Source organism: Canis lupus, chromosome 13 (genome assembly GCF_011100685.1).
Source record: "Canis lupus familiaris isolate Mischka breed German Shepherd chromosome 13, alternate assembly UU_Cfam_GSD_1.0, whole genome shotgun sequence".
NCBI lineage: Eukaryota > Metazoa > Chordata > Mammalia > Carnivora > Canidae > Canis > Canis lupus.
The window spans coordinates 62694844-62721502 of record NC_049234.1 but is presented as its reverse complement, the minus strand read 5'-3'; the positions used below and the strand labels follow the sequence as shown (position 1 = coordinate 62721502).

General features: G+C 34.7%; 1 long non-coding RNA gene across 1 annotated transcript in view; it reads right to left on the bottom strand.

Annotated features, from left to right (window-relative positions):
* Window positions 1–1288: 1288 nt before the first annotated feature.
* Window positions 1289–26659, bottom strand: part of LOC111098639 — a 50522-nt gene continuing 25151 nt past the window's right edge. The window contains exon 4 of the long non-coding RNA XR_005368405.1: window positions 1289–1360. This is a non-coding gene — a long non-coding RNA (uncharacterized LOC111098639). The remainder of the gene's footprint in view (window positions 1361–26659) is intronic.

The following is a 26659-nucleotide window of genomic DNA, read 5'->3' as shown; positions in this document are numbered from 1 at the left end:
CTGTCTAGCTAAGGCCACCTGTTGTGGTGGCTCTATAAAAGTCCTTAAATATTGATTTAGGTTGGTGCCTTATTGCCTAGAACATGATTTTCCTTTTTCAAGTGATGACTGCTCTAATTGGTTGGCCATTATTTATTTATTTATTTATTTTTGGCCGTTTTTCTCAAGTTTGCCCTCTTCCTTTTTTGAGATCCTGTGGTGACTTTCTCTTTGATTTCTTGGCAGTAACATAGTATAGTAAAGAGAACATTGCATCAGAAACTAGGGAACTTGTCCCCTTCAGGTTTGCCATTACCAACTAGGTGAACTTCAGAGGAATCTCCTAACCCTCCTGTGTCTCAGTTCTTTCATCTGTGAAAAGAGGGTGTTCCAGAAATCAAATTCTGTGAGTGGGCACAATCTCACACCACTCTGTTTCCACATTTTGTGTTCTGGCAAATTTTATGTTACTATTTTTTAAAAGGAGATGACAAAGTAATGCATATATTTTGTGAAAATTTCAGAATAATACAGAAAAATAAAAGAAGATAATTTTAAATACTCAGATCACTCCTACTCTAACCAGAGATAACTACTGTTAACATTTGTTTTATTAGTTGCCAGTGTTTTCTTTTTGCATATGCATATGTGTATTTGACTTCCAGTTTGTAAATATATAATAAACATGTTTCATTATAAATATATTTTGTAGTAAATAAAATATATATTTACAAAACATGGAATCATGATATATATATAATTTCATATGCTATTTATTTCACAACCTTATTATAATGACTATGTTGTTAAATATTCTTCAAAAATATTATTTTTAATGACTGTGGAATTTATCCTCCTAGTTGTGCCTGTAGAGAGAAAAGATTCAGTAAATTTTAGCTTTAATTATGATATTGCTATAAAATAATTCATTAAAAAATCTTCTCTACTTGGACACTTAGGTAGACCCATTTTTGTTATTATGTGTTGACCATACTTGCACATAAATCTAGATAACCTTCCTGATTATTACTTTAGGAGAGTGTCTTAGTTATTTTTTGCTGCATAACAAATTCCTTCAACATTTTGTGTATTAAAAAAGTTGTAAACATTGATTATCTCACAGTTTTTATGGTCAGGAATTTGGGAGCAGCTTGGCAGGGTGGTTCTGGCTAAAGGTCTGTAAGGAGATTGCAGCTGGAGCTGCAATCACATGGAGGCTTGAGGAGGCCTGGGAGCACTGCTTCTAACATGGCAGGCTCTCATAGCTGGCGATTGATCTTTGGTACTGATAGAAGGCCTTAGTTCCTCACCTTATGAGCCTGTCCATGGGCTGCTTGAGTGTTCTCATAACATGGAGGTTTTCTTGCTCAGGGCAAATGACCTAAAAGAAAGTCAGAATCTACAATGTCTTTGTGAAGAAACCTCAGGAGTCATGCTCCCTAATTTTTTCAACACACCATTGATTACACAGGTCATCTCATGAAGTGTAGGAGGACATGAACAACAGGAGATGAAAATGATTTGGGGCTATCTTAAAGATTGGTTACCACAGAAGGTTTCTCAGAAATGCAATTATGGTATCATATGAACAATTAATTTTAGTAGGAAAAAATCATGTTTTTTGGATCATATTATTTAATATCTGTGTATACCTGTGTAACCCAAGTGTGTACGGTCTTACATTCTCAAGCTTTCTATCTTTCTTCTTAGGTTACTTTGCCCTTTAATATTTAAAACAAATGGTTGAATCTCCCATCCACATAAGAATATTGCGAGAAACTTGGAATTCTTCCCTTCCCACGAGCCAAGAAATTTTGAAAGTTTTATAGTATTCTGGTCACCTTTCTTGTAATTTTACAATTCACTCATTTCTTAGTCTCTTCTCCATATTTCTCTTCCTGCAATTATTTTCTTCTGAGATTATTTTGCCCAGCATATGCTATGACCCCCATTCCTATTTCAATCAAATGTTTCCTTTTTTTTTTTTTTTGAAAAAAATATTGCATTTATTTTTTTCAGTTAGTGCATACACATATAAAATTTATATATATTCCAGGAATATCAAAGATCGGCTGGTTATATGTTCTAAACACTTTATGTGTATTAACTCATTTAATACTACAACAGTCCTATAAGTAAGTTGACTGTGATCATCCTTCTTTTCACAAATGCGGGAACAAAGAGGTCACAGGGATCATAAAGCTGAGACATGGTGGCACTGGGAGTTGAACTCAGGCAACAAATGAAAAATTGTTATATAAAGCAGATTTTTATTAAATGTTTTTGGGTAGTAAGGGAGATTATAGTCTAGTATGGTATAAAAATAACTTAAAGTTTATTATTAGACATCAGCGTCCAGAAATTTCATTAACTGCTTCCTTCTCAAGACATTTCTTGTTAGCTATTTCCTTAGGTCCTAGTTGATAAGTTTTTGGGGGTTTTTCTACCCTATTGCTTACTCACATTTCTTCTCTTCATTTTATTCTTGAGCTCCTTGCCCAGTTTGTCTAAAGAAACTTAAAATTTCTCTTGTTTCATTATGTGGAATAATTCAGTTATTATTATATTATACCAGCTTCTAAGTTCTCTCATGGGAAGCTACACATTTGCCCCCGCAAGGGTCCCATATATAATTTCCCTAAACAAATAACTATCTTTTCTGATATGAATTATACAAGTCCTCTACTATGTTAACATAGCTTCAATAATTTTCCTCCCTTCTACAGATAGAAATATTACTTTATTTTTCTCCTTGTTTTTTTCTAAGTTTTTTATTTCAATATAATTTCAGACCTCCAGAAAAGTTGCAAGAATAGTAGAAAAGATTCCTATATATACTTCACCAAATTTCCCCACATATTAAGAGTTTACCACATTTGCTTTATACTTTTCTTTCTGTGTGTGCATGTATGTAGAATCTTTTTTTTTAAAACCAGCTGCAAGTATGATGGATACATGATGCCTCTTATCCATGGATACTTCAGCATGTGTATCCTAGAAACAAGGACATTTGTTTGTATAACCCAAGTACAATTATCAAAATTAGATAATTAGTATTGATATACTGTAAATGTTTGATGTACAGTCCTTATTCAGATTTTTCAAATTGGCCCAAGAGTGTCTATTTTAGAAAAATGAAACCTGAAATCATGTATTTCATTTGGTTGTCATGTGTTTTCATCTGGAACAGTTCCTCAGTCTTTGCATTTCATGACATTGACATTTTTGAAGTACGCAGGTCAGTTATGTTATAGAATATCAGTTTGGGTTTGTCAGCATTTTCTCATGATTAGATTCAGGTTGTGTGCTTCTGGCAGGAAGTGCAGAGGGATGCATTTTTATTAATGGACCATATCAGGAGACACATGGTGTTGATTTGTCCCATTGCTAGTGTGGGAGATTTGTTTCTAATATCATTTTTTTCCTTCATGCTCATAACATGATTCTAATTTGTTATAATGTAATGCCTGGTAGGTTCTGCAGTTTCTTCACAAAGTCACTTTATTGTAGTCCTATTTTTTAAAAAACAAAAAATTAAGCTTCTTGCCTAGAATGTTCTTTGTTTTTTTCTGCCTATTGAAACTTTTTAAGGTTTATCTCAAATTCCCTCTCCTCTTAAAGGTCTTCTCTGTTAGCTCATTCAAAGTAATTTTTCCTGAATTAAAATCTTATGATTATTAAATATAAAGGACCTAGGTTGAAGTCTGACATACTGTAAGCACCCAGTAAATATTGCTTTTTTGCTTCTTTTCAACTTCTCATGTGACATCTCATATATACTATATTTTAAATATTTCTTTGCTTCATGTAATTTTGCATTTGAAAGGAAAATCATACCTAAGCTAATCTCATTTAATTTATATGTGAAGAAATTGAGCAAAGAAAGGTTGTATAATATTCTTATGTTAAAAAGTTAACTTTTAGCACTAGAACTATTATCTAGAGTTCCTAGACTCTTAGATTTTAAAACTGGCCAGAGCTTTTATTCCTTGGAGATAAAATAAGGGCAAAGGAGAAGGTCTGACCACTGTGGACCTAAGTTCCTGTCAGCCAATTCAACAGAACTTCCCTGGTTCTATCTGTTTTATATGTTGGATTTCTATGTTAGAATTCTGATTTTTTTAAAAAAGATTCTGCTACTAAAAAGAAAACAATTCAAACTTTGAAAACAGTTGCTCTAGTCCATATTAACCCAATGCACAAATGCCCTGTTAGGAGTCTATCTAATCTATACTTTAGATCTTAGAAACAAGGAATTCACTGACTTCTCATTCAACAAATATTTGCTGAGTACTTTCCATGTAGCAGGCATTTTGTAGGCACTGGACATACAAAGACAGCAAGACATAAATAGATACTACTCTCACATAGTTGATAGATTTGACACTTAGAAAGTACTTCTTTATATTACAATTGAATTCTACTTATTTGTGATTCTCTCCTCAGGGTACACAAAGAAGAGCCAGTGGCTTAATCTACGTAAAAGTCTTAAATTTACAAAGGCAGGTTGTTACTATCTTTACTTCTCCAGAGTAAAACTGCCGAAGCCCTTCAACTATTCTTTTTGTCTGACATTTATTTTTTTATTTTTTATTTTTTTAGAGAAAAAATTTTAGAGCAGTTTTAGGTTTATGATACAATTCAAAGGGAGGTACCAAGATTGCCTGTATACCCCTGTTTCCACACATGCATAGGCTCTTCCTTTAGCAACATCTCCTACCAGAGTGGTACATTTTTTTCCAAGGATGTACACATCATAATTACCCAAAGTCCATATTTTACCTAAGGGTTCATTCTTGATGGGTTTGAACAAATGAATAATGACATATATCAATCATTATATTATCATACAGAATATTTTTTCTGCCCTAAAAACCCCCTGTGCTCTACCTATTCATCTCTTTTGCCCACGCCCGCCCACAGTAATCACTGATTTTAAAACTGTATCCATAGTTCTGTTTTCCCAGAATGTCATATAGTTAGAGACATACAATATATAGCCTTCTTAGATTGATTTCTTTCCCTTAGTTATATGAATTTAAATTTCTCTATGGAGTACAATTGGGTGGCTCAGCAGTTGAGCATGATCCCAGGGTCGTGGGATCGAGTCCCACATCTGGCTCCCTGCGTGGAGTCTGCTTCTCCCTCTGCCTGTGTCTCTGCCCCTTTCTCTCTTTCTGTCTCTCATGAATAATAAATAAAATCTTAAAAAAAAAAAGTTTCTCTATGGCTTGTAGCTCACCTCTTTCTAGTACTGAATAACATTCCATTGTCTGGATATACCACAGTTTACTTATCCATTCATTTACTTAAAGGACATCTTGTTTGCTTCCAACTTTGGCAATTGTGAATAAAATGCCATAAATATTCATGTGCAGATCTTTGTGTAGATACATTTTTAACTCCTTTGGGTAAATGCCAAGAAGCAACATTACTGGATTGAATGGTATGAGTGTTTAGTTTTGTAATAAACTACCAAACTGTCTCCCAAAGTGATAAAGTATAAATTTTCATCCTAGCCAAGAATGAATGAGATTTCCTATCACTCTGCCCCTCTGCCAGCATTTGGTGTTGTCAGTGTTCCAGATTTTGGCCATTTTAATAGGTGCACAGTGGTATCTCATTGTCCTCTTTGCATTTCCTAGATGACATATGAGGTAGAGCATCTTTTCATGTTTATTTGCCCTCTGTATGTCTTCTTTGGTTATATGTCTGTTAAGTTTTGGCCCGTTTTTAAATCAGGTTGCTTATTTTCTTATTATTGTGCTTTAAGAGTTCTTTGCATATTTTCGATAACGGTGCTTTATCAAATGTGTATCTGCAAATATTTTCTCTCAGTCTTAGCTTGTTTTCTCATTCTCTTGGCATTATTCTTTGTAGAACAGCTTTTAATTCAAATGAAGTATAGCTTATAATTTATTTCTTTCATGGATCATGTCTTTAGTGTTGTATCTAAAAGGGCATCATTATAGCTGACATCATCTAGGTTTTCTTCCACATTATCTTCTAGAAATTTTATGTTTGCATTTTGCGAACATTATATATATAAATATATATAGTCTGCTTTGAGTTACTTTTTATGAAGGATGTAAGGTTTGCATTTAGGCTCATTTCTTTGCAGGCAGATGTGCAGTTGTTTTGGCACCATTTGTTGAAGAGAATATTTTTGCTTCATTGTATTGCTTTTACTCCTTTGTCAAAGATCAGCTGACTATGTTTATGAGAGCCTATTTCTGGGCATTCTATTTTGTTCCACTGATGTATTTGTCTATTCTTCACCAATACCACACATTCTTCATTACCATAGCCTTATAGTAAGTATTGAAGTTGGATGGTTTCAATCATCCAATTTTGTTTTCTCTCAATATCGTGTTGGCTATTCTGGGTCTTTGGCCTCTCCATGTACACTTTAGAATCAGTGTATTGAATTCATAAAATAACTTGCTGGGATTTTTATTGGACTTTTATTGAATCTATAGATCAAGAACTGATATCTTGAAAATATTGAGTCCTCCTATCCATGATCATGGAATATACCTCCATTTATTTCTTTGATTTAATCCATCAGTTTTTGCAGTTTTCCTTATTTAGGTCTTGCATATATTTTGTCAGATTTTTTCCTATTTCTTTCAGGGGGTGCTAATATAAATGGTATTATGTTTCTAATTTCTAATTCTACTTTCCATTGTAGGCATTTAGGAAGGCAACCAACTTTTTTATATTAACCTTGTATCCTGCAACCTTGCTATAATTACTTATTAGTTTCAGGAATTTTTTTTTTTTTGGTCAATTCTTTCTGATTTTCTACATAGATAACCCTGTCATCTGTGAACAAAGACAGTTTTAAGTAATCCTTCCCAATCTGTATACCTTATTTCCAATTCTCACCTCATTGCATTTGGAAGGCCTTCCAGTACAATGCTGAAAAGGAGTGGTGAGAGAGAATATCCTTGTTCTTGTACCACATTTTAGCAGGAAAGCTTTGAGTTTCTCACTAATAAGTGTGTTAGCTGTAGGTTTTTTAGTCGTTAGAAGCTGAGAAAGTTCCCCTCTTGTCCAACTTAATGAGAGTTTTTGTTACAAATGGGTGATAGATTTTTGTCAATGTGTTTTCTGTGTCTTTTCTTATGATCATGTGATTTTTCTTTTTTTAATCTATTAATATGATAGATTATATTAATAGATTTTTGAGTGTTCAACCAATCTTGCATATCCAGGATAAAATCCATTAGTGGTCATTATGTAAAATATTTTAAAATATATTTTTTATTTAATTTGCTAATATTTCACATCTATGTTCATGAGGGATATTAGTCTGTAGTTTTATTCTTTTATAATGTCTTATATGTCTGATATTAAGGCAATTAAGACAATATTAAGGCAATTCTGGTCTCATGGGATGAGTTAGGAAGTATTCCCTCTACTATCCTCTGAAAGAGATTGTAGGAAATTGACATAGCTTCTTCCTTAAATCTTGGCCTGGTGTTTTCTTTTTTGGAATACTACTAATTATTGGTTCAATCTCATTAATAACTAAAGGCCTATTCAGATTTTTTATTTTTTCTTGTGTAACTTTTAGCAGATTGTGCCTTTTAAGGAATTGGTTTATTTCATCTTAAATTCTCAAATTTCTGGGATTAGAGTTATATATAGTATTCCTTTATTTTCCTTTTAAATTCCATGAGTAATAGAAATGATGTCCCCTCTTTTATTTCTGTATTAGTAATTTGCATCCTCTCTCTTTTTTCCCTAGTTAGCCAAGCTAAATGCTTATTAATTTTGTTGAACTTTTCAAGGGACCCATTTTTGGTTTCATTAGTATTTCTCTATTGGTTTCCTGTTTTTAATTTTATTTTTTTAATGCTCTAATTTTTCACCATTTCTGGTTTCCTAGGGTGGAAACTTAAATTACTGATTTTAGATCCTTCTTTTTGATATATACATTCAATGCTATAAATTTCCCTGCAAGGGCTGCTTTTACTGCATTCCACAAATTTTATAAATTGTGTTTCCATTTTCATTTAGTTAAAAATGGTTTTGAATTTCTCTTGGGTTTCTTCTTTGATTCAAGTGTTATTTAGAAGTGTGTTTTTTAATCTACATTTATTTTCTCCATATATTTTCAGTTTAATTCTATTGTGGTTGGAGAGCAAACATTACATGATTTCTCTTCTTTAAAAATTTTTAAGGTGTGTTTTATGGCCCAGAATGTGGTCTATCTTGATATATGTTCCATGTGAACTTAAGAAAAATGTATGTTATTCTGTATTCAGGAGGAGTCTATAGATGACAATTATATGCTGTTATTGATGGTGTTGTTGAGTTCACCTCTGCCTCTGCTGATTTTCAACCTGCTAGATTTACCCACTCCTGAGAGAGCAGTGAAGTCTCCAACTATGAATGGAGATTTAGGGCAGCCCGGGTGGCTCAGCGGTTTAGCGCCTCCTTCAGTCCAGGGTGTGATCTTGGAGTCCTGGGATCGAGTCCTACGTCAGGCTTCCTGCATGGAGCCTGTTTCTCCTTCTGCCTGTGTCTCCGCCTCTCTCTGTGTGTCTCTCATGAATAAAATAAATAAATAAAAATCTTAAAAAAAAAAAAAAGAAAGTAGATTTATCTGCATCTCCTTGCAGCTCTGTAATTTTTTTTTCTTCAAGTGGTTTGATGCTCTATTGTTAGGTACAAACATACAAAGAATTGCTTTGTCTTCTTGGAGAATTGACCCTAAATTCTTAAGCAATGACTTTATATATCTCTGATAACTTTCCTTACTTGAAGTCTGCTCTGTCTGAAATAAACACAGCTACTCCTGTTTTCTTTTGACTAGTGTTAACATGGTATATTTTTCTCCATCTATTTATTATTAATCTATATGTGTTTTTGTATTTAAAGCATGTTTCTCAAATTCTAAAGACTAAAAAACCTACAGCCAACACATAATTGGGTCATGATTTTTGATCCATTCTGACAATCTTTTTTAGTCAGTGCATTTAGACCATTGACATTCTAAATGATTATTGATAGAGTTGGATTAATATTTGCCATAGTCATTACTGTTTTCAATTTTCTGCCCTTGTTCTTTGTTCCTATTCTATTCTTTTTATGTCTTTTGTGGTTTTAATTGAGCACTTTATCTAATTCCATTTAATCTCCATTCTTAGCATATCAGTTATACTTATTTTTTAGGTTTTTTGTTTGTTTGTTTTTAAGTGGTTGCCCTACGTTCACAACTAATTGAAATCTATTTTCAAATAACACTATACCACTTCATAGGTAGTGTAAGTACCTTATAATAACAAAATAATCCTAATTTCTTCCCCCTGTCCCTCGAATCATTGCTATAATTTATTTCACTTACATGTAAGCATACACAAGAATGTATATACATAAGCATACATAAATACATTCTTGCTATGATTATTTTGAATTACTATAGTCTGTTAGATAAAGAATAAGAAAATAAAAGTTTTTATTTTACTTTCATTTATTCCTTCTTTGATAATCTTCATTTCTCTATGTAGATCTGAGTTTCGGACCTATGTTATTTTTCTTCCATCTAAAGATCTCCTTTTAATATGTATTGTAAGGCAGGTCTACTGGCAACAAATTTCTTTAACTTTTGCTTGTCTTTATTTTCCTTCACTTTTAAAGGATAATTTTGCAGGATACAGAATTCTAGGTTGGTCATTTTTCCTTTCAACACTTTAAATATTGTACTCCACTATTCTTGCTTGCATTGTTTTTCAGAAGGTAGATATAATTCTTATCTTTGTTCTGATATAAGTAAAATGTGTTTTTCCCTCCTTTTTCTTCTTTTAGCATCTTTTCTTTATTTTTGATTTTCTGTAATTTGAAAATGATATACCTAAGTTTGTTTGTTTATTTATTTTTACATTTATCCTACTTAGTGTTCTCTGAGCTTCCTAGATCTGTTATTTGTGTCTGGCATTGATATGGCGAAATTCTCTGTCATTATTATTTCAAATATTTCTTCTGTTCCTGTCTCTCTTTCTTCTCCTTCTGGTATTCCTTTTATACATGTGCTAAACTTTTTATGGTTTTCCCATAATCTTTAGATATTCTGAATTTTTTTTTTCAGTTGTTGTTCTCTTTGCTTTTAAGGATTCTGTTTATATATTCTCTAACACAAAGATTTTTTTCCCCCTTCATCTGTATCCAGTCTATTAATGAGCCCACTAAAAGCATCCTTCTTTTCTGTTATAGTGGGGTTTTTTTATCTTTAGCATTTCTTTATGGTTCTTTCTTAGGATTTGTATCCCTGTGTTTACATTGTCCATCTGTTCTTACATGCTGTCTACCTAATCCATTAGAGCCCTTAGCATATTAATTATAGTTGTTTTAAATTGCCAGTCTGATAATTCCAAAATCCTTGCCATGTCTGGTTCCGATGCTTACCCTGTCTCTTCAAATTTTGCCTTTTGGTATACCTTGTAATTTTTTTTGACAGCCGGACATGATATACTGGGTAAAAGAAACTGCTTTAGATAGAATGTTAGTAATGTGGTGGTGAAATGTGGGGAGAGGGGAAGTGTTGTACATTCTACAATTAGGTCTCAGTTTTTTAGTGTGTCTGTCTCTGCGATGTAAATTTCACATGTGTTTTTAAGTTTTTCCTCCTCTTCTGAAGTGAGACAGGATGACTAGGGTGGGCTAGTGGTGGATATTTCTCTTCTTTAGATCAGTTAGACTCTGATAATATCCCAGTAGGTTAGGCTCTGGTTAACTACTTTCTCCTGAGGTCAGGCCTTGATTATAGGAACAGAGTGTTCTGGCATATTTCAAAGTCATTCTCTCCCCTCCCTCACTTCCATCCCCCACTTTGCCAGAAGCTGGAGATGATTTTTCTGAAATATTTGCTATAGGAATCTGGCAAAACTCCTGGAGGCAATCTCACAATATGATTGATTCTCCCTGGAATCTTTAACTCTCAGAGTTGCCTGCACTGAACTTCTACCAATTCATTAATTATAGTTCAGGTTTTCCTGTCCCTTCACTGTTTTCCTTGATGGTTTCTGCTTGTGAGTCTATTCAAGTAAGCCACTACTCCTTGTATTTGCCTGTCTGTCTCTCCAATCTTGTGGGCAGCATTCTGTTCTATGTCCTCCTCTCTCTTATGGAACCAGGAAGAGTTATTGATTTTTGTCTGTTCAATTTTGGACTTGTTATTAGGATAGAGTAGTGACTTCCAAGCTCCTATGTGTGGAGTTGGAAATTGGAAGTCCCTTTAACTATTTTTTAATGACATGGCATCGAGTTGAACCACCACTGGAGATACTTAACTCTGTACATGTTCCAGTTGCCAACATATTTATGAAGTATGTGGTACTTATATCTTTAGAGAGGTAATCATATTAAAATGGTGTCTTTAGGGTGGTCCCTAATCCAATAAGATGGACATTCTTACTAAAAGGGGAAATTTGGAGACAGACAGACACACATAGAGAAAAGACTATATGAAGAGACACAGGGAGAAGTTGGCCATCTATGAGCCAACGATAAACACATACAGATTTATATGGAATTGTTCACAAGTATGAAAAAATGCTTATTAAATATAAGATTTACTTAATTACTTATATGTGCTAGGTTATTAGGAATATCTAATGATATTCCCCCCACTTGAGAGTGGGTTTTTGCCAAAGACAAATCTGAGGATTTATAAATTTGTTCTAAGTCACCCAGGTTGGATTTAGGTAGCTGGCCTGCAGAGTTTATACTCTAAACACTACTTTGGATACTACTCATTGTCCAGAGAGAGAGTTTGCCCAATTACAAGATTATTTATTTATTTTTTCAGAATTTAGGAAGATCCCATTTTCATTGTTGTGATTTTTCAGTGTTAGTGCTTGTATTAGTTTTCTTTGGTTGTCATAACAAATTGCCACAAACTGAGTCACTTAAAACAACAGAAATTTATTCTCTTACTGTTCTGGAGGCCAGAAGTCTGAACTCAAGGGCTACAATTTATCCACAGACCCTAGAAGGGATCCCATATTTTGCATTTTCCAACCTCTGGTGACTCTGCATTCCTTGGTATTCTTTGGCTGCATTACTCCAATCTCTGCCTCAGTGGTTACATTGTCTGCTGTTCTTCTGTCTGTGAGCATCTCCTGTATGACTCTTATAAGGACACTGCTCATTTGATTAGGGCCCAAATAATCGAGGATGATATCTTCATCTCAAGATCTTTAACTTAATTATATCTGTATGGACTTTTTCTTAAAAATGAGGTCAAATTTATAGTTTCCAATGATTTGACTTGACATAGACACATCTTTTGGAGGACCACCATGCAAACCATCACAATGCTGTCTTTTATTTTTAAGTCAGTGTGCTTTCCTTGTGATCATAGTGAACCAAAACCATTTAGGTAAATTAATGATGAAATATAGTGACAAGAGGGAAGGGGAGGAGAGAGGGAGGGAAGGATAAGATGAGAGGAGAGGAAAAAGTTACCTCTAGGAAGAGTAACCATTACAAATCACTCTGTGTTTCAATATTTGCTTCCAAAGTTGAATCCTTGTTATTTGAGAGTAGTTTAAATCAAGTGAAAAAGTTACAGATTTGTTTGGGGGAAAATATGGTTAAGTGTTAGAATAAAAAGTAGGGAAAAGGATTTTTAAGGCAGTGGAGTTGACCTATTTTAAAATTATAAGCCCTTCAAAAGAACATTATCATAAAGAAATAGCAATTTAAGTCATCATCATAATCTTCAATAGATCTGTCTCCCTGCCTCTGTTTCTATGGCAAACAAATAAAATTTCAGCATAATTTCATACTATTACTACAGGACTAAGAAACAGTTTGTCTTTGGCAAGCCTTGTGAATGTAAGACATTGGTGAGTCTTCTGCACATGAATGTTCATAATAATTTGCCAAAACTTAAAATCCAGAATTGAAAGAAACTGAAATGTTATTCATAATAAGAAAGTTGGAACTTTCTTAAAAGCTTTTCACACCCTAGTAATAATATAACAACAAGCATGAACAGACAACTCACAAAAGAAATCCTATAAACACTAAAAATAAAGTTCAAACTCAGTAATAATCAAAGAAATGCAAGTTACATATTTTTATCCAACATAGTGGCAGTGATTAAAAAGAATAATGATATCCAGCCATGTAAAATATGTGAATGAAAGGGCATTTTTATATTTACTGGTGGGATGTAAACTAGGACAAATTTTCCAAAGAGAAAATCTTTAAAATGTGCATACTTTAACCCAACAAATTCAGTTTGGGCAGTGTATTCTAAGGATATAAAAACACAGGTACTCAAAAATGAATGTGCAAGGAGGCTTGTTCTAATGTTTATATTAGTTACAAATTATTAGTATGATGCCTTTGGTTATGAATAAGGAAGGACACAGAAGGATATGAATTAATTTTGTGAAGAGCATATTTAATTTATAGATCTTATTCAAATATATATATTTCACATATTTATTACACAAATATCTTACAGCAAAAACATTAAGAATATCATCTAGAATAGATACTAGGGTTCTATGAAACTTTTAAAATATTTATTATTGTTTTCTAATTTTTTAATAATTTGAACCACATGGGGATCCCTGGGTGGCTTAGTGGTTTAGCGCCTGCCTTTGGCCCAGGGCGTGATCCTGGAGTTCCGGGATCGAGTCCCATATTGGGCTTCCTGCATGGAGCCTGCTTCTCTGCCTCTCTCTGTCTCTCTCTCTCTCTGTGTGTATCTCATGAATAAGTAAATAAAATCTTAAAACAAAATAATTTGAACCACATGTAAAATAAACAAGAAAGTGTTTTAGAGATGTTTAAATATGCTCTTTAGTGAGTTCTCCATCATGGAGGGAACCAGTATTTTAGGCAGTGTTTTATAAGCACATATTTGAGATTTGCTCCATTAAATTTTTCATTGTGGACATACATAGTTAATAGAAAACACACATGGAGATTTTTTTAAGGTAAAATTTTGTAATTTGTTGCCTAGAGAAAAATAGATTTCCAAAACTAAAAACAAACTTCAATAATATGTCTCTGCTTGCTTTGAAAAGACAGGCATTTAAAATTTACAATAGATATAGACTTGGCAAGTTAAGAATGTTTAGGACTCTGGGTGACTGGGAGGCTCAATCAATAAAGCATCCAACTCTTGATTTTGGCTCAGATCTTGATCTTGGGGTAATGAGATTGAGTCCTGTGTCAGGCCTCTCACTGGGCATGGAGCCCACTTAAGATTCACTCTCTCTCTCTCCTCCTTTCACTCTACCCTCCCCAAACCTGTTCATGTGTATATGTGTGTGTGTGTGTGTGTGTGTGTGTGTGTCCTCTCTCTTTCTCTCTCTAAAAAAGAAAAAAAAAGAACATAGGACTCAAAGAAATAAGATTAGATGAAGAGGAAATAGTCAAGTATTAAAGTAATGATTTTCCACTTTTCTTGGTGCTGCTTGCTTTATATTGTAGAATAAGATATTGCAAGGATAGTTCTTCACATTCAATTCAATTTAGTAAATATTTGTTGAGCTCATAGTCATCATGTTCAATAATAAAGAGGTTAATGAGCCACAGTCACTGTTTTCTAGGAGATCAAGCCTGGACCCTTGCATATTCAAGTAATTTCTAGATTCACACAAGAGACACTTCAATAGTAGCACTCAGAAACACTGTCAGGTGATGTGACTCTATGAAATTCTAATTTTTAGTTATTCGTTTTCTTTCATCCATTCTGTACTGAATGCCATTATAGGCAGAAAATTGAAGTTAAAAACAAATACTCCCTCAAAGAAAACATTATGAAGTCTCTGTACCTTTTCCTTCTACAAATTGCTCTTAGTCCATTTGGGCTGCTATAATAAAATAGCAAAGATTATGTGGCTGATAAACAGCAGAAATTTATCTCTCATAGTTCTAGAGCCTGAGAAGTCCAAGATCAAGGTATTGGCATGTTGCTTTTGGCCCTCTTATGGACCCTCTCCTGGTTCAAGCTGCTGTGTTCTCACGTGATAGAAGGAGCTAAGTATCTCTCTGGAGACTCTTTCATAAGGCATGAATCCCTTTCATGATGGCTCCACCCCCATAGCACTATCTGAAAGGCCCCACAAAAGGCCCTACCTCGTTATACCATCATCTTTGGCCTTTGTGATTTTAGCACATGAATTTTGAGAGGACACAAACATTCAGACCATAGCATGCTCCAAGAAGAGCTATAAACATGACAGTAGCTCTAAGGAATGGACTCTTTCTCAGTATTGGATTTGTGGTTTTCATTTACTTTGAACTTGATCATCAAATTTCAACCTTCAGGTGATTATAATGGTAACATGTCTCTATCATCTATCATGCTTTGGATTTGCTTAATTAAACATAATTTAAATATTTATAAAAAGATATACACACTTTAAAAAGTAAAATAGAACCCAAAAGACTTAAAACAAAGGAGAAACACTTCTATTTTTTACTCTTTCCCGGCATCAATACAGTTGCAATAGAGGCAACCATTTTACTATTTTCTTTCAGTTCCCCTCATATGGTTTAATAACACTTCTATACATATTTCATTCTCTGCTTCCTGATAGGATATTGAGGATTGAATTTCTTACATCTCCTTCTGGCTTTACACTGATCCTTGCAAAATAATCCTTGTAGGGGCAATGGATGGTTCAGTAGGTGAACATCAGTAGCATCTGCCTTTGGCTCAGGTTGTAATCCTGGGGTCCTGGGATCAAATCCCATGTCAAGCTCCTCACAGGGAGCCTGCTCCTCCCTCTGCCCACATCTCTGCTTCTCTCTCTGAGTCTCTCGTGAATAGATAAACAAAATCTTTAAAAAAAATAATCATGTATCTTAATTGTAGGTACATCATTTAACAATATTTGTATTAGAGAGAAGAAACAAATGATTCCTATAGTGTCAAGTATTGACCCTGGATTGCATTTCTTTTCTGGTAAAAATTTTGTCCCTTAGAGTTGGTAATTATTTTACATTTTGTTAGAGGACTTTCTTATCAAAATGACTGTATTTCCTAACAGAGCTTCATCAGAGCCATTTTGTTGTAAAAAAAAAAAATGGACCCCAATATTCTTGTGTTGCACTCTGGGCTAGTGGCTCTAGGCCACAGCCACAGTGTTGGGAGTTCCTTTGTGTAAGACTCTGAGGAGGATCCACTGTGTCCTAGTCACAACCTTTTTCCTTCTTGGTGTCCTCCTTGGTGTAAAAATCACTACATCTTTAAATACTTTCTAGGAAGGGTGCAGAGAAAGCAAGTATATGTAGCCATGAATGTCTGAATATGTTTTTAATCAATCCACACTTACAATTGATGATTTTTTAGGACAGAAACAGGCAAAGAGCTCTAAAATATAAGAAAAAAGAGACAAACGAGGGCTATAGAACATGTGACTAATAGGTGTTTCAGGAAAGAGAGAAGAATGGGGCAGGATGTTGTAAGAATAAATAATCAAAGAACCATAAAGCTCTAAATTGAATGAGCAAGCTGCAATTTTTCTTTGGAATTTTGAAGAAATATCCCATTGCCATACAGTGTTATAGATGAGAAGTCTGAGGATATTCAGGTTTTCATTTCTTTGCAGTTTATTCTAATCCCTGGAAGATTTTTGTATCTTCTTTTTACCTCCAGAATCCTAAAATTTCATAATGTGCTTCTCTGTCAATATTTTTAGAAATCATATTGCTAATGTTCTTTTTGCCTTTCAATGTGGGCTTTATGGTTCTTTAACTCCAGCAAGTTTTTTGTTTTGTTTTGTTTTTTTCTTTTCCTTTCCTGAAACTTCTTTCAACCAGATGTGAGATCTCCTAGATTTGTCTTTTATGTCTCTGGCTTTTAAAAAAAAAATGTTTTCAGCTTTTTGTTGTTTTTTCTATTTTTCTGAGAAATGTCTTTAATTTTATTTTCTAAACTTTCTGCTGATTTTCAGATATTTAATTTCTAATAACTCTTTGTTTTCTTTAATTGCTTTCATTGTGGCATGATTAGTGACAATCATTCTTTTTGATATACACATTGGAGGATATCATTTTTGTTATTGTTACTATTATTCTATGATCTGTTTTTTCTTTTTTCTTCTGGTACTTTTTCCTTCTGTTTATATTGTTTCACCCTTCACGTTGTGGCTTTTTTTTTTTTTTTTTTAAGCATGATGATTTTCAATTGCCCATTAAAAATCTGGCTGTGACCTCTGTGTTAGATTCCATTTTCAGTTGGCAGTCCTATTATTATCAGAGAGCCAGAGGACACACAAAATGTCAAAATACCAGACATTTGTTCTCTGGGATTCTTCATTTCCTCTAGAGAAATGCCTTCATCCTCTTGTCTAAGAATTAGATTCCTAATTCCTCTTTCTCCTATTCCATGAGAAGTGGGGTATGTTGGTGTGGACATGGGGTTGGAACAACTATATGCAGACTTTCAACTAATCCCAGGTTTGTAGCCCATCATCTTCTCACCACTCCTAACATTGGTTTTTCTGTCTATAGTTCTGCAGGAATATGTTGCTTCCTTCTGCTGAGTCCTTTCTCCAAGCATTTATCCAAGTTGAGGTCTCCTCTAGGGTGCTGCATCTGTTACCACACTTCCATCTGCTTTTCTTTTTCCAAAGTTTTGTGAAATCTGTTATCCATGGACAGTCCTCTCCTATCTCACGATGATTCTTGGTTTAACTGTATGTTTCTTATTCATTAAGTAATTCATCAAGTACCTGTTTTGTTTGTGTGCTCTGAAAGACACAAGAGAACTTCAGGGGACAAAGACTCTGCCCCAAAGAAACTTATAATTAATGGAGGAGAAAAGACTGATACGATTGGTAGTGAGCGATGGACAATATTATATAGCACTGAATTATGGGCTCCAGTCTTATAGTGCTGTGGGAGTTCAGAACACTTGGAAGGAACTCTGAAAGACAGAAACATTTTGAACTTGTGGAAGAAAGAGAATTTCCTGAAAGTACATATCATTGATCTTTCTGGGTCTTTACTCAGGAATGTGACAATTTTATGGAATATTAAGGAGGCTAACTGGCTACTGCAAAGGTTAAATGTTGAAGAGTAGTAGCAACAGATCATCAGTGCTTTAGGGTTTAAACTTCATGTGATAGTAATGGTGATAACAAAAAAATGCAAGAATTTATATATTGCATGAAGGTTCATTTCTTAGAACTCTGTTGAACAGATAAGAAAAACAAAGTGCTGATAACTTAATTTGTTTTGAGTAACAGAGGAAGGGACCCAGCAATCCATCCTGGGGATGTAGATCTCTCTGCTGTATAATCTGAGGTCCTTTCCAATGCATGTGGTCTAAGCCTAATTTCTGATGATAATTTACAGGTTTTGTTTCATTTATGTAAGAATTCTTGCACATACCTAGAGATGTTACTAGCTGAATATTATAATGCATAATTGTGAAGCGGAGGCATGCTTCATACAAAGTTATTTTGAATCAAGTCTCTTACCAGCTTCATGGATCCATTCACTTGCTCATGAAGGCACTCAATATTTCATTCATTCTTTTCTTGTAGGTGCTGAATGCTGGGAATGCAAATATGAGTGAGCCAAAAAGCTCATTTTATGTATGTAAAGGGACAATATTCATGTTTCTTGGTTTTATATAACTCAAACAATAACTTAGTTCTTTGGATAATTAGGGTTATTTCTAGCCCATGCTAGTGTTTCTTCTTTTCAAAATTAATTAATTAAAATTCCAGTAATTAATATACAGTGTTATATTAGTTTGAAGTGTACAATATCATGATTCAACAATTCTATATATTATTCAGTGCTCATCATGATAAGTATTCTCTCAGTCTCCTTATTTCTCCCACTAACTCCCCACCTACCTCCCCTCTGGCAGCCACCAGCTTATTCTCTATATGTGAATCTTGTTTTTTTGTTTGTCTCTTCTTCTTTGTTCATTTTTAGCTTAAATTTTACATATAAGTGAAATAATATGGTATTTGTCTTTCTCTGACTTATTTCACTTAGCATTATACCCTCTAGATCCATCCATTTTGTTGCAAGTGGCAAGATTTCATTCTTTTTTATGACTAATATCCTATATATACATACACGTGAATATAGGATATTAGAATATATATATAGATATAGATATAGATATCTGTGTCTCTCATGAATAAATAAAATCTTAAGAAGAAATTGAGGTAAAGATGGGACATCTGGGTGGCTCAGCAGTTGAGCATCTACCTTCTGCTCTGGGCATGATCCTGGGGTCCAGGATCGAGTCTTGCATCAGGCTCCTTGTGGGGAGCCTGATTCTTCCTCTGCCTGTGTCTCTGCCTCTCTCTCTCTCTGTCTCTCATGAATAAATAATTAAATTCTTTAAAAAAATTAAGGCAAAGCTATGCGACTTGTATACCACATCTTTATCCATTCATCTATGGATGGACATGAATTGCCTCCATATCTTGGCTATTGTAAATAATGCTGCAATAAACATAGGGGCTCACATATCTTTTTGAATTTGTTTTTTCATTTCCTTTGAGTAAATATTCAGTAGTAGAAATACTGGATCATATAATTATTTTATTTTTAATTTTTTGAGGAATCTCCATACTGTTTCCCACAGTGGCTGTACCAGTTTGCATTCCCACCAACAGTGCACAAGGGTTCTTTTTCTTCACATTCTTGCCAATACTTATTTCTTGTGTTTTTGATTTTCACCATTTTGACAGATATAAGGTGACCTCGTTGTAGTTTTAATTTGCATTTCCCTGATGGTAAGTCATGTTGAGAATCTTTTCAAATAACTCTTTACCATCTGTATGTCTTCTTTGGAAAAATGTCTGTTTATGTCTTCTGCCTATTTTTTAATCAGATTATTAAGGGTTTTTTTTGGTGTTGAATTGTATAAGCTCTTTATATATTTTGGATATCAATTCCCTAACAGAGATATCAATTACAAATATCTTCTCATATTCGGGGAGTTGTCTTTTTATTTCGTTGATAGCTTCCTTTGCTGTGCAAAAGCTTTTTATTTTGATGTAGTCCAGTAGTTTAATTTTACTATTGTTTCCTTGCCAAAGGAGCTATATCTAGAAAGATGTTTCTATAGCTGCTGTTAAGGAGATTACTGCCTATGTTTTCTTCTAGGAATTTTATGGTTTTAGGTCTCATATTTAGGTCTTTAATTTAATTTGAGTTTATTTTTGTGTATGGTGTAAGTAAGTGGTCCAGGTTCATTCTGGCGCATGTAGCAGTTCAGTTATCCCAACACAATTTGTTGAAGAAAGCTTTACCCATGGTATATTTTTGCCTCCTTTGTCATAGACTAATTGACCATATAATCATGCTTATTTCTGGGACCTCTATTCTGTTGTATTGATCTATGTGACTATTTTTGCCATTATATTGTTTCTGTTTCATTTTTTCATGGAAGCCTAACTACAACCTGAAAAACAGAGTTCACTTTTCCATCTTCCTGATAACTCTCAGCAAGAACAACACTACGGTCAGGTATTAGAGTTAGCAAACACATCCGGAAAGTATTTTTTCCAAAATATTTAAAGATTTTTTTGGGATTTAGTAGAACCCAAGAGACAATGTATTCAGAACATTTTCCCTCTTGATTTTTAAATCCTGACTCACTTACATGTAACTCAGTGCTATGTTATCTTGTGAGAATGGTTCAATGTCCAAGATTTTTCTTGAGTTTTTGGCATTTACACTGTTGCAATCCTAACCTCCAAGTACCCCCACCCCACCCACTCCCATCCAACCAGGAAATCTATTATATTTACACAGACCTAAATATTCAAGTTCTGCTTAAAACCAAAAGTACAGAAAGTTTGAGGTTATAGGCATATGTTCATGGCCCTATTCTATATCTGTTCCTTTTAATGAATGAAGAATATTTCAGGAAAAAAAAGAAAGAAAGAGAAAGAAAGGAAGGGCAATTTCTTTCTACTGATGTTTTGGCACATATGTATTCTGCTGGATTTTTCTCACATGAAAGTGTGATCATGAAGACAAAGTAGGGCTTTTTTTTCCTTGAAGAATATGCTGGCATGGGTATTTTTATCAGAACCTGGGATTTCGTAAAAGTTATGCTGAATAAGAAGAAAGAGTGGTGGAAAGTTTCAGCCTCATTCTGTCTTTTCCTCCTTTCCATCCCCAAGGCAAGCGGGTGTGGGGGGAACCCACAGAGAATATGCAGCACATTCCAAGAGAGTTGATCATGACTGTGTTTGAGCAGTCCTTCACACATAAAGAAACACCTAAATTAACCTGGTGGAGCCTGTAGTTTCATATCCTTTTGCTTTCCAGTTGCCCCTATTATTACTACACCATTGCCACTGTCATTACTGCAGACATCGCACTGTTTTCAAACAAAAGCCTGGCTCCCATTTCCAAAAATGTCATAAGAATTAAGCTCTGTGTAAAATTTTAAGGAAACATTTTAAAATGAAAACTGCACAGGTTCAATCTGAACTTCATTAGTGGCCTCCTTAAAGCCAAACATAGTCTTTCGAGGCCTATTAGTGTGATCTGGAGAAGCTGAATGCCCGCATAGTTTCTTAGCGTCCAAAAATACCTCCCTCGAGCTGGCATCATTCCCTGAACTGTGTTGTTTGAGGCCTTTGCTGGGTCCAGGTAAAATTCACATCTTGTTTTTTTCTCTTGATTCTGTCAGCTAAGAGAAAATATAAGACAGCACTACCCTGCCTGGAGAATTAGCAGCCAGACAAAGGGCTTCTTTATTGGCAGGACTGAGAGTTTTTCTGCTTCCATGTAAGCAGAATGTCCTGATGTTGCCCTGTGGCACACACATTTACGGTTCCTTAATTAAAAAATGTACATTCCCTCATTCTATGGCCAAATACATAACAAAGGACTAATGGGAAATAGAATTCTTTATGGGGCCTGGAGGATATCTGCATCTTCCTGGAAAGGAAAATTTATGAAGGGACTTCTGACCCTAAGGCTAGAGGATCATATCCAGTGATGAATAGTTGAATAGCCTATTTCCAACTCTAATAGTATTGACTTTCATTTATTCATTAAACTAATGCTTATAAATGACTTCCTATGCACCAAACACCATCCTACGTACTGGGAAAATGATGGTGAGCTAGACAGACAAAATAGATTCCTCAAGGAACTTGCATTAGATTGATGGAGACAGACTCAGAAACACACATTTTTTAAAAATAATGCTTTGGGTAATTCCTTTAAAAGAAAACAAAATCAAGATAACACAGGATAGAAAATAATGGGGTGTGTATATGTCTAGTCGGTGTGACAGCTATTTTAGATATTGCAATCAGGGAAGGACTTCCTAAGGAGTTGGCATTTAAGAGGTTTCTAGATGCAATGAGAGAATGAACCATTAGATGATTTTCTTTGGCTAATGGCAAATTAGCAGAGACAACAACAGAATGGCAGTTCTGAGCAGAGAATGATTAAGAGGCTTGGCATATTTCCATTTCTACTGCAGCTAATTCACTGATCCCAGGAGAAGGATGAGAGAGGCAGGTTGCTTCAGCATGAACAATTCTGCTTCAGAAGTGCCTGGCTGAAGCAAATCCACTAGCCAACTCAAGATTTGTGAGAATAAATTATTGAAGTCCTTGAGCTTTGTGGTTGTTTTTAAAGCAGCATTACTGAGGCATTGGCTAATCAACACAGATACTTGATCATTTAAGATCTTGGAAGCCTTGTTAAAAGTCAGACATTCCTGTAAGTGTAATGGAAAGCCATTTGGATGGCTTTAAGCTAGGAAATGATATGAATTAAGTTTTTAAAAGATTATTATTTTAAAAGATCATCACTTTCTGAAGAATAGACTATAGGGAAAGAGGGCAATCGCTCAATTCAGGAGGTGTGATTCGAGGAAGATGTTGGTAGCCAAGGCACTCCCTTATTTATCAAAAAATAAAAATAAAAATAAAAATAGTAAACTCTAAATTCTAACTTAGAAACTTGGCAATTATATGACAGTGAAGTCAAAGGCATTAATTTGTTTTGTGTTAGAGATCTGTGCTTTACAACCAGTATGAGTGTTGCTGTAGCATCATCAGTCAAATGTAGTAGAGCTATTATCTTTTTTTCAAAGGGGAAGTAAGGGAACTCAGAGCTTGAAATTAGGAAGAATCCCTTTGATAATAATTTTTAAGTATAAAAGGGACAAGTCAGGGCATGGAGAGAAAAAAAACCAAATTATTTTGTTGGGGTGCTATACTTTCAGACCTTAAAAACTATACAGATATAATGGGTAAAAAAGAAAGAACAGGAGAGAGAAAAAGAAAGAACCCACTTGGTCAGTAAGACAAGCTAACTCATGTCTACCTAATGTCTTTCTAAATAATCTTGAGCAAGTGGTAATCTCAGATCTTCCTCAGGTCTTGTTTACACACCAGAAAAATAGGATAATAATTGCCTAACCTGCTTTTTTTAGTTTATCCTGAGTATATTCATATGCTAAAGTACTGTAAAGAAAAGTATAAAGTACTCTATCTATGGAAAGTACAATTATAAAACTTGAAAACTAGTCAAGGACTTTGCTAGTGAAAGATAATTAGTACTATACATGCAAAAATTCCTGCTAATTTACTTCAAATGCTGTAATTACTGACATATCTAGGGAATTTCCATTTTTACTGAATATAGGTTAGAATAATTCTGAGCAAGTGTGAATAGCAAATGTCTGTTCTTATATTTAAATTTTGAGCTAATCTGTCCTAACACTGTAGCAGAAAATACACCAGACTTTAAAGGTGCTTTGCTGTTGTGGAGGTATTAGGGAAGTATTTGAATTGTTCCAGACAGTGAAATTTAAATGCTTTTTTTCTCTCTCAGAAAAAAAAAAAATCTACTAAAATTACAGATAATTCCCCAAGTCTAGGACTTCACCCACAGCACACATGAGTTGTCTGTTCTAATGTTGGTGTTATAAGAGAAACAATGAATAATATGAGCTCTCGTGCATGCTTTTTCAATCTCTCCTGCCCACTTCTCTATAATCCCCATGTCCTTTGAGGGAAAATTCTCCTCCACTTACAAAGACAACTGTAAAATCTTCATGTGAACTGACATTTTCTAAACCAAACTGCCCACTTATATTTTATCATTTGGTCAAAAATATTCTTGATGTTGCGTTCCAAATTAAACAAAAATGAGGCCATAAAAGTGGAGTAGTTGGGTAAGGCAGTGAGGACACTGTCCAGAGGAGTGTGACCCGGCCAGCTGGCTGTCCTTCTCAGGTAATAGGGAATTTTAGACTTGCCAGCAGAGGTGACCAAAAGACAGAGTGTGTTGTCTTTCCCTTTACTCTTTCACATCCACTAAGATGGAAAGGAGTTCTTTATAAAGGGAGCCCACCCTCCAGTTCGGGATTTAGCCTCCCCACTTTGTACTGGATTCATGACTGTTATTGTGGCCTCTTGGCCTGTACAAGCTGACAGTGGACTCTATCATGGTTCTTCTGATGAAACAGCTGCAAGTCCTTCTTCTCCTTAGCTTTCTGGCCTTCATATCATCAAATGTGGGAAATGATAGATATGCCAATCAAATATTTCCCTGAAAGCTGAGATACTCACAAGTGCAGGTTTTGCCATGACTACTACCTCTCACTGGCAGCTGGAGGGCACCTAGGGTAGCACTCGATGGCTTTTTCTTTTAAGATATTAAGAGTTTAGTACTCCTGTCTCAACTGAGTTATTTCTTGATTTCATGTTTGTTTTGACTTTTTTTTTTTTTTTTTTTTTTGCCCTAATATTGTTTCTAGCACTTCATGAGCTGTGGCCTTTGAACTTTAGGGAGAATGTATGCACAATTTTATATGTAAATGAATATGTGTATTGTAGTAGATTGAGGATCAGAAAATTTCATCAAATTTTCAAAGAGATGTGATGCAAAAATGAGTTAAGTACTATTAGTCTTGCTAATAAAGGTGTCACTCATACAATAGCTCCAGGATGTTAGCCTTAGGCCATTAGGGCACCATCTGACTCACACTCCAATGGGATATAATAAAAGCTGGGGCAGCTACCCCATTTGCTCGGGGAATTAGTCCAGATGCCATTACCTAACTACTTTTAGACCTGAACTTTGTATGTGCCTTCAGATTTCACATTCTAGAATCCTTTAGCTTAGAAACTAGATATTCTTTTTAAGCATACTGCCTTATTATTGATAGATTATTTAACCAATTTATTGTTTTGATTTGAACCTTCTTTGTACCAATATCAAAAGAGGGGAAAGGAATTGGGAAGGGCTAGCAAGGGGGTGAAGGGAAAATGAGAAACTAGAAATGCTTCTTTTGTTTTTAATTAGGATTCCTTGATACTCCCTGGTTCTGAATCCAGAACCACAGATTTCAAGGTTCCAGGGCCTCTGACTACATGGGGAAAAAATTTGGACTTGTAAATTTTGGTGGTTCTAAGAATAAAAAGACGTTTAAGACCTATCTTTCAGCTACTACTAATTCAAAGACTCCATTCCAATCCTTGAAACCATATGGAGCCTGTTTCTTTCAATGTCTAACAGATGAAATGGGTTACTTTCCTCTCTTTGCTTGGATTGACTTGACTGGCCCCAGAAGGCATATACACTTGGTCTGGTGCTTCCTATTATCTGGTTTCCTGAAGATGATCCTTCCTTTCCAGGACTACTTGGACTTTAAGAAGGTTGTGTCTTGGCTTCTTCTCATCTTTGCTCAATCCTCCTCTTGAAATGCTTTATCAGACAGGATCTGACAGTAGCTCTCTTTCTGACCTCCTGAAACATGTCTATTTAGCACGTTATATTATCTTTCTTGATCTTCTCTTTGAAAATAATCCAGAGGATGGAAGAGCCCCAAATGCTTAGGCATTTCTTGCCTTTGGATATTCTAGAAATAAGCTGTCACTCATTAATTTAATTTCAACTTTGTTAAAAAAATTTACAAACACCAAAATGAACAAAGTCAGAATAATAATATTGCTGCAAAACTAGAAGGAAAATGAAAATGACTTTTTCAAATATGTATCACTGGAAAAAATAGAGTGAAAGTTTGGCTATATAACTTATACTCCTAAAGGAAGTGAGTCCTGTATCCCGTGTACTGACGACTCTATCTCTGAAGGCCAAGCTAGAAGTAATTTCCATTTAGATTCTAGTTCTTATTCTGTCATGTTGACTATGGATTACCTTGGGGCTTAATTTTTAATTATTTGGACCTGATGATGTCTTAGAACACTGTAACTACTATAACTTTTGCATCTTTTAAATATCCTTTAATACAGAATCATTCTCTTCAACACGTAGACTTTGTATGCGCATTATAAATCATAGAGAAGGCACATTTTGTTATCTTCTGAAATCTAAAGTACTTTGTAAGAGTAGGCTATTTTTGAAGTTACATTATTTACAAGTTCCTAGGTTGCCATTGAGGACACTGAACCCTGAATAACAATTTGTTATCTATGCCAAAATGGCTAATTAGTGTCTAATCAAGAAAGCTAAAATAAGTAGTTGGTTCCCTTCTTTTTTTTTTAAGATTTTATTTATTTATTCATGAGATACACACACAGAGAAAGAGAGAGAGAGAGAGAGAAGCAGAGAGAGCAGCAGGCTCCATGCAGGGAGCCCGACATGGGACTCGATCCTGGGTCTCCAGGATCACACCCTCGGCTGTAGGCTGCGCTAAACTGCTGAGCCACCAGGGCTGCCCAGTTGG